The sequence below is a fragment of the Pinus tabuliformis genome, chromosome 3_2 (genome assembly GCF_031772625.1).
Source record: "Pinus tabuliformis cultivar Carrire ecotype Pingquan chromosome 3_2, CPIR1, whole genome shotgun sequence".
NCBI lineage: Eukaryota > Viridiplantae > Streptophyta > Pinopsida > Pinales > Pinaceae > Pinus > Pinus tabuliformis.
Genome location: NC_142302.1, coordinates 779,718,145 through 779,732,218, shown reverse-complemented (window position 1 = coordinate 779,732,218; position 14,074 = coordinate 779,718,145).

The window sequence follows — 14,074 nt, the reverse complement described above, 5'->3', positions numbered from 1 at the left end:
CTAGATTCTGCTCCATTTTCTCATGTTGGTTTAAACGTCTTCCTCCTTCATTGGTGATGGAAAAAATTCAATTTCTCTATCTGTGCTGGATCATGGCTTGATGGAAATATTTTGTGTTTCTTTCTCCTTCTCTAAGCCAGCTCACTCTTGATTTTTGTTTCCGTAAAATCTCCTCCTATTTTCTTCGTTCTTCTATTTGGCTTATTAATATTCCTTCCTCAATTCTTTCCTCACCTTGTCCTTCTGTGATTATTTCTTGTTGAAGGGTTGCCATTTTCTGGTCTAATTGTTGTTGTTCTTTAAATATATTCCCAAATTCTTCCTTGTTCCATTTTTTGATTTTCCCCTTAAGCTCTTTTAATTTTAGTTGGAATGTCTGCATTTTTCTTCTACCTTTTTGCTGGCTCTGGTTCCACCATTCCTCCACTTTTGTCATGAAATTTTGGTCCCTAAGCCAAAAAGCTTCAAACCTGAAGGGGTGTCTTTTAGGGATTCCCTTAATGTCAATTTCTAGTCGTATAGGCCAGTGATCTGAACCCATTCCTGGTAAGTTCCTTGCTTCAAGAAATATGTCTCTACTAAGAATTTGTTCAGATAGTAGGAACCTGTCCAATCTTGAAGCGATTTGGTTTGTACCTCTTCTTCTGTTATTCCATGTGTATATCCCGTTAGTGGTAGATATGTCCACCAATCGTTGTTCCAATATCATATCACCAAAGGCTTCCATGTCCAGATATGTTCTTTTTAAACCGCCCGCCCCCCCATTTTTCCTCTAGGGTAGTGATCATGTTAAAGTCATCCCCTACTATCCAAGGTAAATTTGGGAATAAACCTCAAAGTGTTCCTACCTTCTGGAGGAAGCTTCTGCGTTCTCCTGTTAGATGGGGACCATACACTCCAGTGAGAAGGACCCATTAATTCGAACCTATGTTCTAGAATTTTCCTAAGAGTATTCGAGGCAAGCTTACCCAATTTTGAAATTGGACTTCCACTATATTCCAAAGAATTGCCAAGACTCCTGCACTACCTACAACATCGTGTCCCATTACTTCGTAATGGGGTTGATATCTCTGCATTATTTCCTTCAGCTTCTGTTCACTTATTTTGGTTTCCTGAATAATCATTATACTGGCTTTGTCTCTTTTCAACTTGTCCTTTAGATATCTCTATTTCCCCCTACTGTTTAACCCTCTAATATTCCATGTTGTTATTATCATTTTAACAATTTAAGTGGTTGTTGGAATACCTTTGATAGAGGTATGACCTATCCTGAGTTGACTAATATTTCTCCAACTACTTGGATGGTTTCACTCATAGGTCTTCTCCCTATTTTCCTCCCTACCTTTCTAGTGTTTCCCGCTTCCATGCTTTGTCCTCCTTGTGTTCCTAACTGTTCTGGTTGATTTGCTGCAGTTGTCCCTCCTTTCCCCTTGTATTTTTGGAACATTTCCTTGTATAATTGTTTTTGTTCTTCTAGGATGAATCTTTCATCCAGATGACACCATTCTTGTAGAAGTCTCTTCATAACTTGTTCTTCTTCACTTCCTTTTTCCTTTTGTGGGTCTATTTCCGTTTCGGATAGGTCTTGGGGAGTTCCTAGGTTTTCTCCTCCTTTCTCTTGTTCTACTATAGTTTGAATCATGTCTTTTTCAACTGCCCTTTTTGTAGGTTCCCCTGGTTCCTCTTCATTGGCTACCTTCTCCAATTCCATTTCCTCATCCCGTAGTACTCCAAAATTGTTTTGGTTTTCTCTGATTATTGTTTTTACAGTTGATTTTATATGGACTGATCCTTTTTGAGATTTCCTTCTAGTAAGAACTTCCATGAACCCTTCGCCATCTTCCCTATTTGGCTCTATCTCCTTTTGTTCCTCCTTCCCCTGTTTTGCTACCTCTCCAGATGCATTCAAGGGGCATTATTTAATAAGGTGATCGTGTTCGTGGCATCTTCAACATCTAAGTGGGATATGCTCGTAATCCACTGGTTGTTGCCAAATCTCATCATGGTACTCTAATTCGATATACTCCAATAGCAGTTCTGCGACGTTCATATATACACAGATCCTGGCATAGGATGTGTATTTTTCCCTTTTAGTGGTCTCCTCCACTTTCACAAATGTCCCAATCATGTTTCCTATCCCTTCCAGAATCTCTGGATCCGAGAACTCGATTGGGAGTCCAAACAGTCTTACCCAGATAGGCACCGCTAGCATTTTCTCCTTATCTGGGCTATAGCATTCCTCCCAGTGCCTTATGAATAGTCCAGCGTTATTAAGGAAATATGGTCCTCCCTCAAAGATCCTCTCCCTATCTTCCAGGCTAGTGAAAATGACTGTAAAAAAACCCTTTGCCCCTAGTTTTAAGTCTATATGTCCCTTGGGCTTCCATAGATGCTGTATCCATTTGGCCAAGTCTTTCTTAGATGGTCAGGTTCCCACAAACTCGCAAATCAGGGCATGATCTTTCATGTATTCTCTATATTCTTTCAGTTTACTATTTGGAATTACGTACCTGGGTCTTTTCGTTGCTCTAGGTAGACATCTACTTCCCAACCCTATCTGCCAACGAGTGCCCATGACTGGAATATCTTTATTACTCCTTTTGGCACCTTTGTATCCCCCATTTCTGCTCGTCTCACCTACCGCTACATTTTCGTAGGAGGGGATCTCTCCCCTCCCATCCCCATCTGTTATTTCTCCGTCAGTACTACCATTCTATGACTCCCCTCACTGCTTCTTACCTCTGCGCTTCTCGCCTCTCTAGTCAAATTCGAGTGGCTTTAGGCTTCCTCTAATCTCTGTTCCAGAAACAGGACTCCCAGAACCGGTTCGTGCCAGAATCCTAACCCTAGTTGGAAACCCTCATCATTTTCTCCACCCTAACCCTTCTCACCCGATCTGTTGATTACTTTGGTTCTCTACTAAGGCTTTGAATTCTTTGAACTTTGCAAAAGGTTCAAACTTTTACTTCAAAAACTAAACCTAAGTCTTTCTGCTATAGTCATCAATGAAAGTGAGGAAGTAGCAACTTCCACCAATCGACTCTGTCTGTACACACTAGCTCAAGAGGTTGCTTTTCTCTATACTAGCAAGCTATTTAATGGGAGGTAATCCTATGACCATCTGCTTCTGCTACAACAATCTTAAACCATAAAAGTGCAAGTGTCCAAATTGAAAGTGCCATAACCAATAATCATTAGAACATGCAACTGTAAAAGAACTCACCTGACCACTGTAATTCAAAATGTGAAGAAAGAATCTATTCCTTGTCATCTGCACCTTTGATATCAGTTGCTTGCTTGGGGGCTTGTCATATATAACAAATTCTTAACCTTCAAAGATAACTCTATATCCTTTCTGTGTCAATTGACCAACACTTGACAAATTATGTTTGAGACTAGGAACATAATATACCTCTGAGATTCTCTTCAGCTCCCCTTGATTACTCAAAATGTTGACCACTCCTTTGCCATCTACTTCCACAGTATTTTCAGTCCCGAACTTTACCTTTGTTTTCACAGATTGATTAAAATTTGCAACCAAATCCTTGTTGCTTATCATGTGGTTGCTGCAACCACTGTCTAACAACCACACACTAGCAGAAGGTTCATGCATTGTGTGGCAGGCTAGGATCATAGAGTTAGTACTCTCTGTAGTGACATTAGCTCTTTTGTTCCCTTGCTCACCTATTTTATTCCTACAATCACGAGCAAAATGACCAAATTTATTGCAGTAATAACATCTCACCTTTGATTTGTCAACTCTTTGATTATTGTTGAAGCTTTTGTAGTTTCTTCCATTTGCATGTTCATGATCTTCTCGGTCATCTCTCTAACGACAATATCTTCTGCTTCATCGTCTGCCTCTCGTTCTACTTTTGCCTAAACCTCTGTCTCTTGAAATAGAAACCTGACTTTTGAAAACAGTCTTTAAAGTGGATTCCTTATTTCTGTCTATCCTTGCCTCATGCAATAGAAGTCATCACATAAGCTCATCAACTGTCAATGATGCCAAACCCTTGGTTTCTTCATGGCTGCTACCACAACATCACATTTGGTAGACAAAGATCGGAGGACATTCTCAACCACTCTTTGATCTTTTATATATTCACCATAAATCTTTAATTGATTTACAACAGTTATGACCCAATTCATGAAAGAATCAATGCCCTTTATCTCCTTCATCTGCAGACTTTCAAAATCTCTCATAGTATTCTACAACTTAACAATATTGACTTTGGCCATACCTTTATAGTTTGTCGCCAAAGTATCCCATGCTACTTTTGCTAAAGACATGGTCATAATCTTCTAGAACATTGCTATGTCCACTCCTTGTTGAATAATTTGGAACGCATGTGCATTCTTCTTCTTGTCTTTCTTCCATTGTTCCACCTCTTCATTAGTGAGAGCTTGTTCTTCTTCTTCGTTCATAGGTTCTAAAAGCCCAAACTTCACATAATCCCAAACATTATGTACCTGCAACGCTCTTAATGACCCACACATCATAATCTTTCCCCGTCTTTCTCCAAAAATTCTCGTTTTAAAAAAATACCCTAAATTTATCCTTTGTAAAACTCTTTTTCAAAAAAATACTTCTTTCAATAAAACCGTAAGCGTTTTTTAATTTTTTATATAAAAAAAAAACTTTATAATAAACCCTTTCGTATTTTTTTTTGGGAAAACTCTTTCTTTAGTTTACCACACCTTATATAACTTTAAACCTCATACAACAATCACCGTAAATATTCATGTTAATCTCATGGAACAACCCACGTGAATATGACAAAGGTACTCCACCTGAAAAAATAAGCCTTTGAAAACTTCCTGAACTCCTTTTTAACATCAACTAATGGTTCACCCTGTATGCGTGCTAACACTCCTCACGGCAGCTCCTTGCGAAGCCTAACGCTGTTATAACGGTCTGCGTATTATACGTTAATGCTCAACCACTACGACACTACGAGAAACAATATATTTCTCATCTCACACAAATGGCTGCTAATCTGTTTTTCCTGGTTGTGATATCAATTTGTTGGAAAGGTAGAGAAGACAACACACAATTCACACATAAAATATGACCTGTTGCTCTATTATTGATCACACAAAACATAATGATTACAATGAACCTGTGAAGGGTTTAAATACCTTGTCTAATTGACTAAAATATCTTGACATGCAACTAGATGCAATCTCACATTCAAAATAGTCTGTCACTTAACTTACTTGACTCAACACTTAAACACTCAATCAATCATGTGATCAGTTAATTAACTGACTCTAACTTCTCACTTAACTCACTTGACTCAACACTCAAACACTCAATCCTTTCACTCATGACTCTCTATTTTTAGCCAACTTCTCATGCATTAGTAATTATTTTATTTTAACAAACTTGTTGTAATAGAAAATAAGATAATATTTTTAATATAAAAGTAAGTTTAAAAGTGATAAATCTTGTAATTGCAAATTCAATATCGGTTATTCTCGATTCATAACTAAATTTTTGTATTATCATGATTGTGTAGCCTTTCATGCCATCATTCATTTATAACTAAATTTTTGTATTATCATAATTGTGTAGCAATATCTTTTATTCTCCATTCATAACTAAATTTTTGTATTATCATGATTGTTTAGCAATATCGATTCATGCCATCATTCACTCCTAACTAAATTTTTGTATTATCATGATTGTGTAGCAATATCCTTTCATGCCATCATTCACTGCCACACTAATTTGACAGCTTTCTTTAACTACCAAACAATTTTGATTGAACTTAAAAAGAAGGTGGTTATTAAATGAGGCAGTGATGCCTAACCAACAAATAGAAACTAACTAATCAATCGTGTCAATAAGTAAAATCCTTCGCACCTTATATCTTTAATGATAAAATAACAACCAGTGGTGCTGATATTATCGTAACCGAAGATCGGACCTCGCTGGTCAGTCATGTCAACAAGTAAAATCCTTCACACCTATGTCTTTCTAATGATAAAATAACGACTTGCGAAGGTCTGCATATACAGTTTGAAATCAAAATAAGTTTAATCGAATTTCATTAATCGAAAGGCATGTCAGTGAAATTACAGTTATGTATTACCTCCCGTTATGTAGAACCTCCCGTTATGTATTACCTAGAAAATGATGAATCAGATTTCAATGATATTATTTTAATTTATTAGAAAATAATTTAAATAATTTAATTACATATCATAGTAGTTTTGTATTTGTGATATTAAGAGGCATAGTTTTGTTAAAATTTTATGAATGTTTTATTGGTTTTTTATTTTTTTCGTAATAGTAAAACTATGATTTTTTATTGTTTAAAATATATTTTCAAATATTTAGATAAATTCAAAATATAGTGGAAATTTTTTAAAAAACTAAAATTCTTAAATTACACTGCAACTTAAAAATATTAAAAAAATTCACTAAATTTTAAACCAAATTTCCCAAAACAAAATCAAAATGTTGATATTGAAATTTCATTTCCCATTAAAACAACCATACTTGCTAAGCCATTCCTGCAGTTTTATCTCCTTGCCAATGCAACATATTTAAAGAATATCAAACTCTGGATCTCAAACCAATAGATAATCAAATAAAAATTAACCCTTGAAAAAATACTGGTAGAAAATTCAATAAAATTTAAAGGAATTTGTGTAGCGTGGAGAATGCTCCATATTGTAAAACTAATGCTACTAACCCATTTGCAAACTTCGAACCTTTTAGAAGGAATATTTTGAAATTTGGTCACTTGAGAGCAATTTCTGAGAAGGCAGCCGATCAGAGCAATTTCCTCCTCATCCAACCCTCAAACCCTCATACGCAATTCTTATCGCCGAACTTGCTGCCTGTTATGCCATGAAAAATTGCGTCATAAATCTCGTTCATATAAAAACCAAGATGCTCGAAGCATTTAACTTAATTGCTTTCCATAGAGAATTCTTTGAGATTGGAAAAACGGCCAAGAGCTGTGAGAGAAAGTCACTGTTAGAAAGACATTCATGTACATGAAGCTCTGCTGTGGAACTGGAGCTTGCTTACTTCCAACCCCAGAGCCAACTCGTGGATTTTGTGTTTCAAAAAAAATGCCTTCCTTTCGAACAACACAAAAGCCACCAAGGCTGCCCTCTGCCGGTCCAGCCATTCAGAGCAATCGTCGTCGTTGCCACTGGAAGTAACTAATATGATTTCACAATCAACGCAATTGCAGATATTTTAATATGATTTCACAATCAACCCGATTGCAGATATTTTCATCGTATTAAGAAAGATAATTAAAAAAGATGTATTGAGCTTTGAATAAATTTGAAGTGCTCGGTTCTCATCGAAATTTCTGTTAATTTCAAACACACAAAAAAAATAACACAGAGAACAACGTTATGTTTCTACTACAGGATTTTTATTAGAAAATAATAAAGATAAAACTGTTACAAAATAGTCTTCCTCTACAGAGAGGGGTTACATCACGAACGCTCCAGTTCCAGACACTAATTTTATCACAGGATACATCACGAACGCTCCAGTTCCAGAAACTAATTTTATCACAGGAAAAACTAAAAGGTTCAGCACTTCTGTACGTTGCAAAGAAGAAAGAACTCTTCTTGCTAATACTCTCCACACGTCTCTACTATTGCATTTTTTTTATATATAATGAACAACACAAAATATCTTTACAATACGTGTTGCTTTTCCCCACTTCTGTGAAATAAAAAATAATAAAATTTAAAATTTCACCTACATTTACCAACCCTAGTAAATATCATTAATTACACGCCTCAAAATATCTTATTTGAATTTAATGCATGGCTTATCACACCATCGCATCGCAAGAAGAGAGAGGATGTGCCACCGCCTCTATAACTTTTAAATCATGCGATCTGCGATCGCATCGCAAATATCGCATCGCAGATAATACAAGCATGGAGTGAAGGGTGACGAGGGAAAGTGCGATATGCGATCAGATCGCATCGCAGGGAAAGTCCAATCGTTGTTTTCTGAATAAGTTGGGTCGCTGCTCAACTGTCAGCTCCCGGCAGTTTAAAATTATCATTCCAACACTCCCCCTTAATTTTAACTGCTGGGTTTATTCTGCATAGCCAGGCATTTCCTGAAATGATCAAAGCTTTTCTTTGCCAATGGTTTTGTCAAGATATCAGCTAGTTGTTCCTGTGTTCTGCAGTGCTGCAAAACAATCTCACCATTGTTAACCAATTCACGTATGAAGTGGAATTTGGTGTCTATGTTCTTTGTCCTTTTATGAAAAACAAAATTTTTAGACAATGCTACTGCTGAGCTATTGTCACAGTAAATGGTTGTGTTATTTTCTAGTTCATGACACAAATCTCTCAGAACTCTTCTCAGCCATACTGCTTGGCATGCTGCTGCTGTTGCTGCCACATACTCTTCCTTTGCTGTTGACAAAGCCACAACTGGTTGCTTCTTAGAAGCCCATGAGATGGCTCCCGATCCCATATGAAACACATATCCAGATGTGCTTTTCCTATCATCAACACTTCCAGCCCAATCACTGTCAGTGTAACCTGTCAACATGAAACTTTCAGAAGAGGAGTATAAAATACCAAACCCCTTCATTCCATTCACATACCTTAGAATCCTCTTGGTTGCCTGCCAATGAGTCTCTTTTGGTCTTTCCATAAATCTGGAGATTAAACTCACAGCATGCATAATGTCCGGCCTAGTTTCAGTTAAGTACATAAGGCTTCCAACTATGCTCTTGTACACTTTTGGATCAAAATCCTTGTTGTTGTCTTCTTTGGTCAATTTCAACCCCATTACGGTTGGAGTCACAGCTGCCTTGTTGTTCTGCATGTTGAATCTCTTCAACACTTCTTCTACATGTTTATCTTGAGAAATGAAAACACCATTTTCACTTTGGTCTACTTCAATTCCAAGAAAATATCTTAAGAAGCCCAAGTGAGTCATTTCAAATTCACTTTCCATGACTGCTTTAAAATCAGCAATGAGAGACGCATCATTGCTTGTGAAAATCAAATCATCTACATATAAAACAACAATAAGAATCTTACCGTCATTATCCTTTATGTAGAGTGTGGGTTCACCATCATACTTATCAAACCCATTGTCAATCAGATACGCATCTATTCTGCTGTATCATGCTCTTGGAGCTTGCTTCAGCCCATAAAGAGCCTTCTTTAGTTTGCAGACTTTATGCTCTTGGCCTTCAACTTCATAGCCTGGAGGTTGTTTAACATAAACCTCTTCTTTCAATACTCCATTCAGGAATTCAAATTTAACATCCATCTGATAAATCTTCCATTTGTGTTGTGCTGCAATAGACAACACTGTTCTGACTGTTTCCATCCTCGCTACTGGTGCAAAGGTTTCATCATAGTCTATGTCTTGTTGCTGCTTGTAGCCTTTCACAACAAGTCTTGCTTTGTGTCTGTCAATCTTGCCTTCAGCATTTCTTTTGGTCTTATAGACCCACTTAACTCTAATGGCATCTTTGCCTACAGGGAGGTCCACTAACTCCCATGTTTTACTCTTCTCAATTGCACCAATTTCTTCATTCATTGCTTCAATTCATTTATCTTCATTTACAACATCTTCAAAATGGACTGGGTCATCAACATGACAATATAAAGCGAATAATGAATTCAGACCGGTATTGTTACTTACCTCTCCTTGTTAATAAATCTCATTCAGATTTCTGAATCTTGGTCTTCTTGGTGTGCTAGGAGTTCCATTCGAACTTGACGGTATTTCTGATCCCTGTGATGTGCTTGGAGAAGCACTTCCTTGACTTCTTAAGGCTGTTCGAATTCCAGTTTGTGGTGTGGTTTGTTGTACTTGTAGTGGTGGAGGAGGAGCCACCAAGGAAGGATTATTTGCTGCTGTCCCTTCCTCTTCTTCTTCGTGAGACACAATTGTCTTCACACTCACTGTCTTCTCTAAGCTTCCATCCCAAGCTTCATCTTCAATGAACTGCACATCTCTGCTTACTATCAATTTCTTGGTGGATGGATTATAGAGTTTGTATGCTTTTGACTCATCACAGTAGCCAATAAAGACACTTCTCCCCCTTACTATCAAGCTTCTTTCTTAACTGATCCGGTACATGTGCATATGCCACACAATCGAATACTCTTATGTGAGTGACAGTTTGTTTTTGACCACTCCATGCCTCTTCTGGTATTCTGTTCATGACAGCTTTAGTTGGGCATCTATTCAAGATGTAAACTGCGCAAGTAACAGCTTCTGCCCAATACTCATGCGGCAAGTGTTTTGCCTTCAGCATACTTCTGACCATGTCAAGAATGCTCCTATTCTTTCTTTCAGCAACTCCGTTTTGCTGAGGTGTATACCTTGCAGTGAACTATTTTTGTATGCCATTCTCTCTGCAAAAACACAGAAAGTCTTGGGAGATGTACTCTCCTCCTCTATCTGTTCTGAGCACTTTGATATAATGCCCACACTGCTTCTCAACAAGAGTTTTGAAGTGGCAGAATTTCTCAAACACATCACTCTTCTCTTTCAGCATATACACCCATGTCTTTCTGGTGTAATCATCAATAAAAGTTAAAACATATTTATTTCCGGAAAATGATGGTGTTTGCATCGGTCCACACACATCGGAGTGAACAATTTCCAATGGTGTTTTTTCTCTTATACTCTTTCCTGCTGGAAAGCTTTCTTTATGTTGCTTGCCCAAGATGCAGCCTTCACAAACGCTGTCGGGTTTCTCAATCAATGGCAATCCCTTTACCATTCCCTTTCTATGCAACAGATTTAGGCCTCCGAAATTGAGATGTCCAAATCTCGAATGCCACAACCAATTCACATCTTTCAGTTGTTCCTGAAAGACTTCTTGTGTTACAGCTGCAATAGTTCTGCCTTCCTTCAAATCTGCCCTGAGTTTGATAGGGAACATTCTATTGCTGGTCATCTGCACTTGTGCAATGATCTTCTTACTTGAAGGTATGTCTCTGATTGTACACACATCATCTTTGAAGAACACGTTGTAACCTTTGTTTATGAGGTGTCCAATGCTCAAAAGATTACATTTGAGACGAGGTACATAGTATACATCTGGCACAATCATCTGTTCTCCATTTTTTGCTCGGATACTGACTCTTTCCTTACCCTTGACAGATATCGTATCATCAGTCCCTGTTGTTACCTCAGATTTCACATTTTCATCCAGATTGGCAAACATTGCAATATTTCCAGTCATGTGATTACTACAACCTGAGTCTAAGAACCAAAAATCTTCTTGTTTGTCTTGTGCTATGTTACATGTTAACAGGACGTTATATGGGTTCTTATCTTCTTCATTTGCAAAATTTGCATTCTGCCTATTATTCATGTCACTTTGCTTTTTCCTACATTCATTAGCATAGTGCCCATATTTCTTACAATAATGACATTGGACTTGGGATTTGTCATACCTTTGTCCATGAGCTTGCTGTTTGCTTGAACCTTCGTCTTGGTTCTGATTGCAGCTCCTTCCGCTTGTGCTTGCAGGGTAATTTCTGCCTCTGTTTTGGCTTCTTCCACGATCTCTGTTATTTGCTCTGCCTCGACCTCTTCTTTGGCCAAAAGACATCTAGGTCTTGAATGCTTGCTCAAAAGAGGAATATGTTCCTCTGCTGAGTCTATGTTCATGAGACAAAAGAGAAGCACTCAGCTCATCTACCGTGAACTGTGAGAGATCTTTTGTTTCTTCTATTGCTACCACAAAAGATTCAAACCTTGAGGGTAAACATCTCAATATTTTCTCTACAATCCTTCTTTCTTCAAGAATCTCACCATGAGATCTTATCTGGGTTATCAAGCCAATAACTTGAGTGAAGAATGAATCTATTGTATCAGATTCCTTCATGCTGAGATTTTCAAAGTCTCTCCTCAACATCTGCAACTTTGCAGTCTTCACCTTCTCCATGCCTTGATAGGCAGTTTTGATAATATCCCAGGCCTCCTTAGATTTTGTTGCTGCTGCAATCCGCGGAAAAACACTTTCATGCACTGATTGGAAGAGGAAAAAGAGGGCTTTGGCATCCTTCTTCTTGTCGCCCTTTAACTGGTTTCTTTCTGCTACTGTCAAAGCAGCCAGTGCTATCTGCAGGTCTAGCATAGCCTGTTTCAACCAGCTCCCATATTCCTTGAGAAGCAAACAATGCTTTCATTGTTATGGACCAATAACTATAATTTTTCCCATTAAACTGTGGCAGTTGGGGATTTGTCAAACCTGTTCCAGCATCTGCCATCTTAACCAGTGTAAATAAAGAAGAGATACTGACAAAAAAAAAACAAAAAATTTCTCTGCTGGAAAGCTCCTACAGTGAAAAAACAAGCTCTGTTTTTTTTTTACTCACTGAGTGCCTAGACTAGCTCTGATACCATGATGGAAATTTCTGTTAATTTCAAACACACAAAAAAAATAACACAGAGAACAACGCTCTGTTTCTACTACAGGATCTTTATTAGAAAACAACAAAGATAAAACTGTTACAAAATAGTCTTCCTCTACAGAGAGGTTACATCAGGAACGCTCCAGTTCCAGAAACTAATTTTATCACAGGAAAAACTAAAAGGTTCAGCACTGCTTTGCGTTGCAGAGAAGAAAGAACTCTTCTTGCTAATACTCTCCACACGTCTCTACTCTTGCATTTTTTTTATATATAATGAACAACACAAAATATCTTTACAATACATGTTTCTTTTCCCCACTTCCGTGAAATAAAAAATAATAAAATTTAAAATTTCACCTACATTTACCAACCCTAGTAAATATCATTAATTACACGCCTCAAAATATCTTATTTGAATTTAATGCATGGCTTATCACACCATCGCATCACAAGAAGAGAGAGGATGTGCCACCGCCTCTATAACTTTTAAATCATGCGATCTGCGATCGCATCGCAGATAATACAAGCATGCAGCGAAGGGTGACGAGGGAAAGTGCGATATGCGATCAGATCGCATTGCAGGGAAAGTCCAATCGTTGTTTTCTGAATAAGCTGGGTCGCTGCTCAACTGTCAGCTCCCGGAATTATCATTCCAACAGGTTCTAATGGTTAAAGAAGTTTAGTGATCTGTTTAAGTGTTAAACACCTTACAGAAATTCAGGGCTGTTAGATCTTAGAATTCGAAGTCTTTTTTAGGTACATTGCAGGTCAGATATACTAATTTCGTGCAGCACAACACACCATAGCAGGATACTATATTCTTGTGTGATTTGAACACGGGTCTCACCAATTTCACGTTAAAAACCTGACCATAAAACCACTAAATCAAATAATTTTTAAGATTAAAGTGGCAAACTTTGCAAGGGACAATTTATAATATGAAGTGTTTTAAGAAAACCTTTCCATGGGGTAGGCATTGCCTTGTCTTGGAATTTCAATTCACAATAATGTGTTCTGTCGATGTTTAAATATAGAGGTCTTAGAATGGACAAGTTTATGTTGTGTACATGTAATGCATGTTTCTCCTAGATTGTTAATGTAGGTTGTGGGGGGGTTTTTGGGATTTAAAAAAGACAAAAGTCGGAAATGAGAGAAGAAAGAGGCAGTGAACAAGGGCTTTAATAAAAAGTATACTGACATTAAATAAATACGTTTAGATATAAAAAAGTTTTGTTTTTTTAATAAATTTTTTTATGAAAGCTAAAATTAACCTTTAAATGGGATGAATGAACTCTCTCAAGATAGTTATACCTTTCAAAAATTAAATAATGCGAATCCATCGACCTCACTGAGTGAAAGGTGCCATACGCACATAGAAATCATCTCTACATTTTTCGATTCCCTTCGGTGCTTCTCCTCCATCTTTTCAGCTCCTGCAAAAACTTTGATTCATCGTGATTACACAATTCACTTAGTTGCTCCAACTCATCAATGCGGGCAATGAAACCGTGATGATACGTTCTGAGATCTTTGAAATACTGTGACTGAGAAATCTTCAATTCAGATTCTCTTTTCAGCAGAGCTTCAGGGTGTTGCTGCCCCTTACATACATCTGTTCCCCACTTTATCACTGGATTCCCAAAGTGAAAATTCTCTCCATTAAGCAGAGATTCCACCA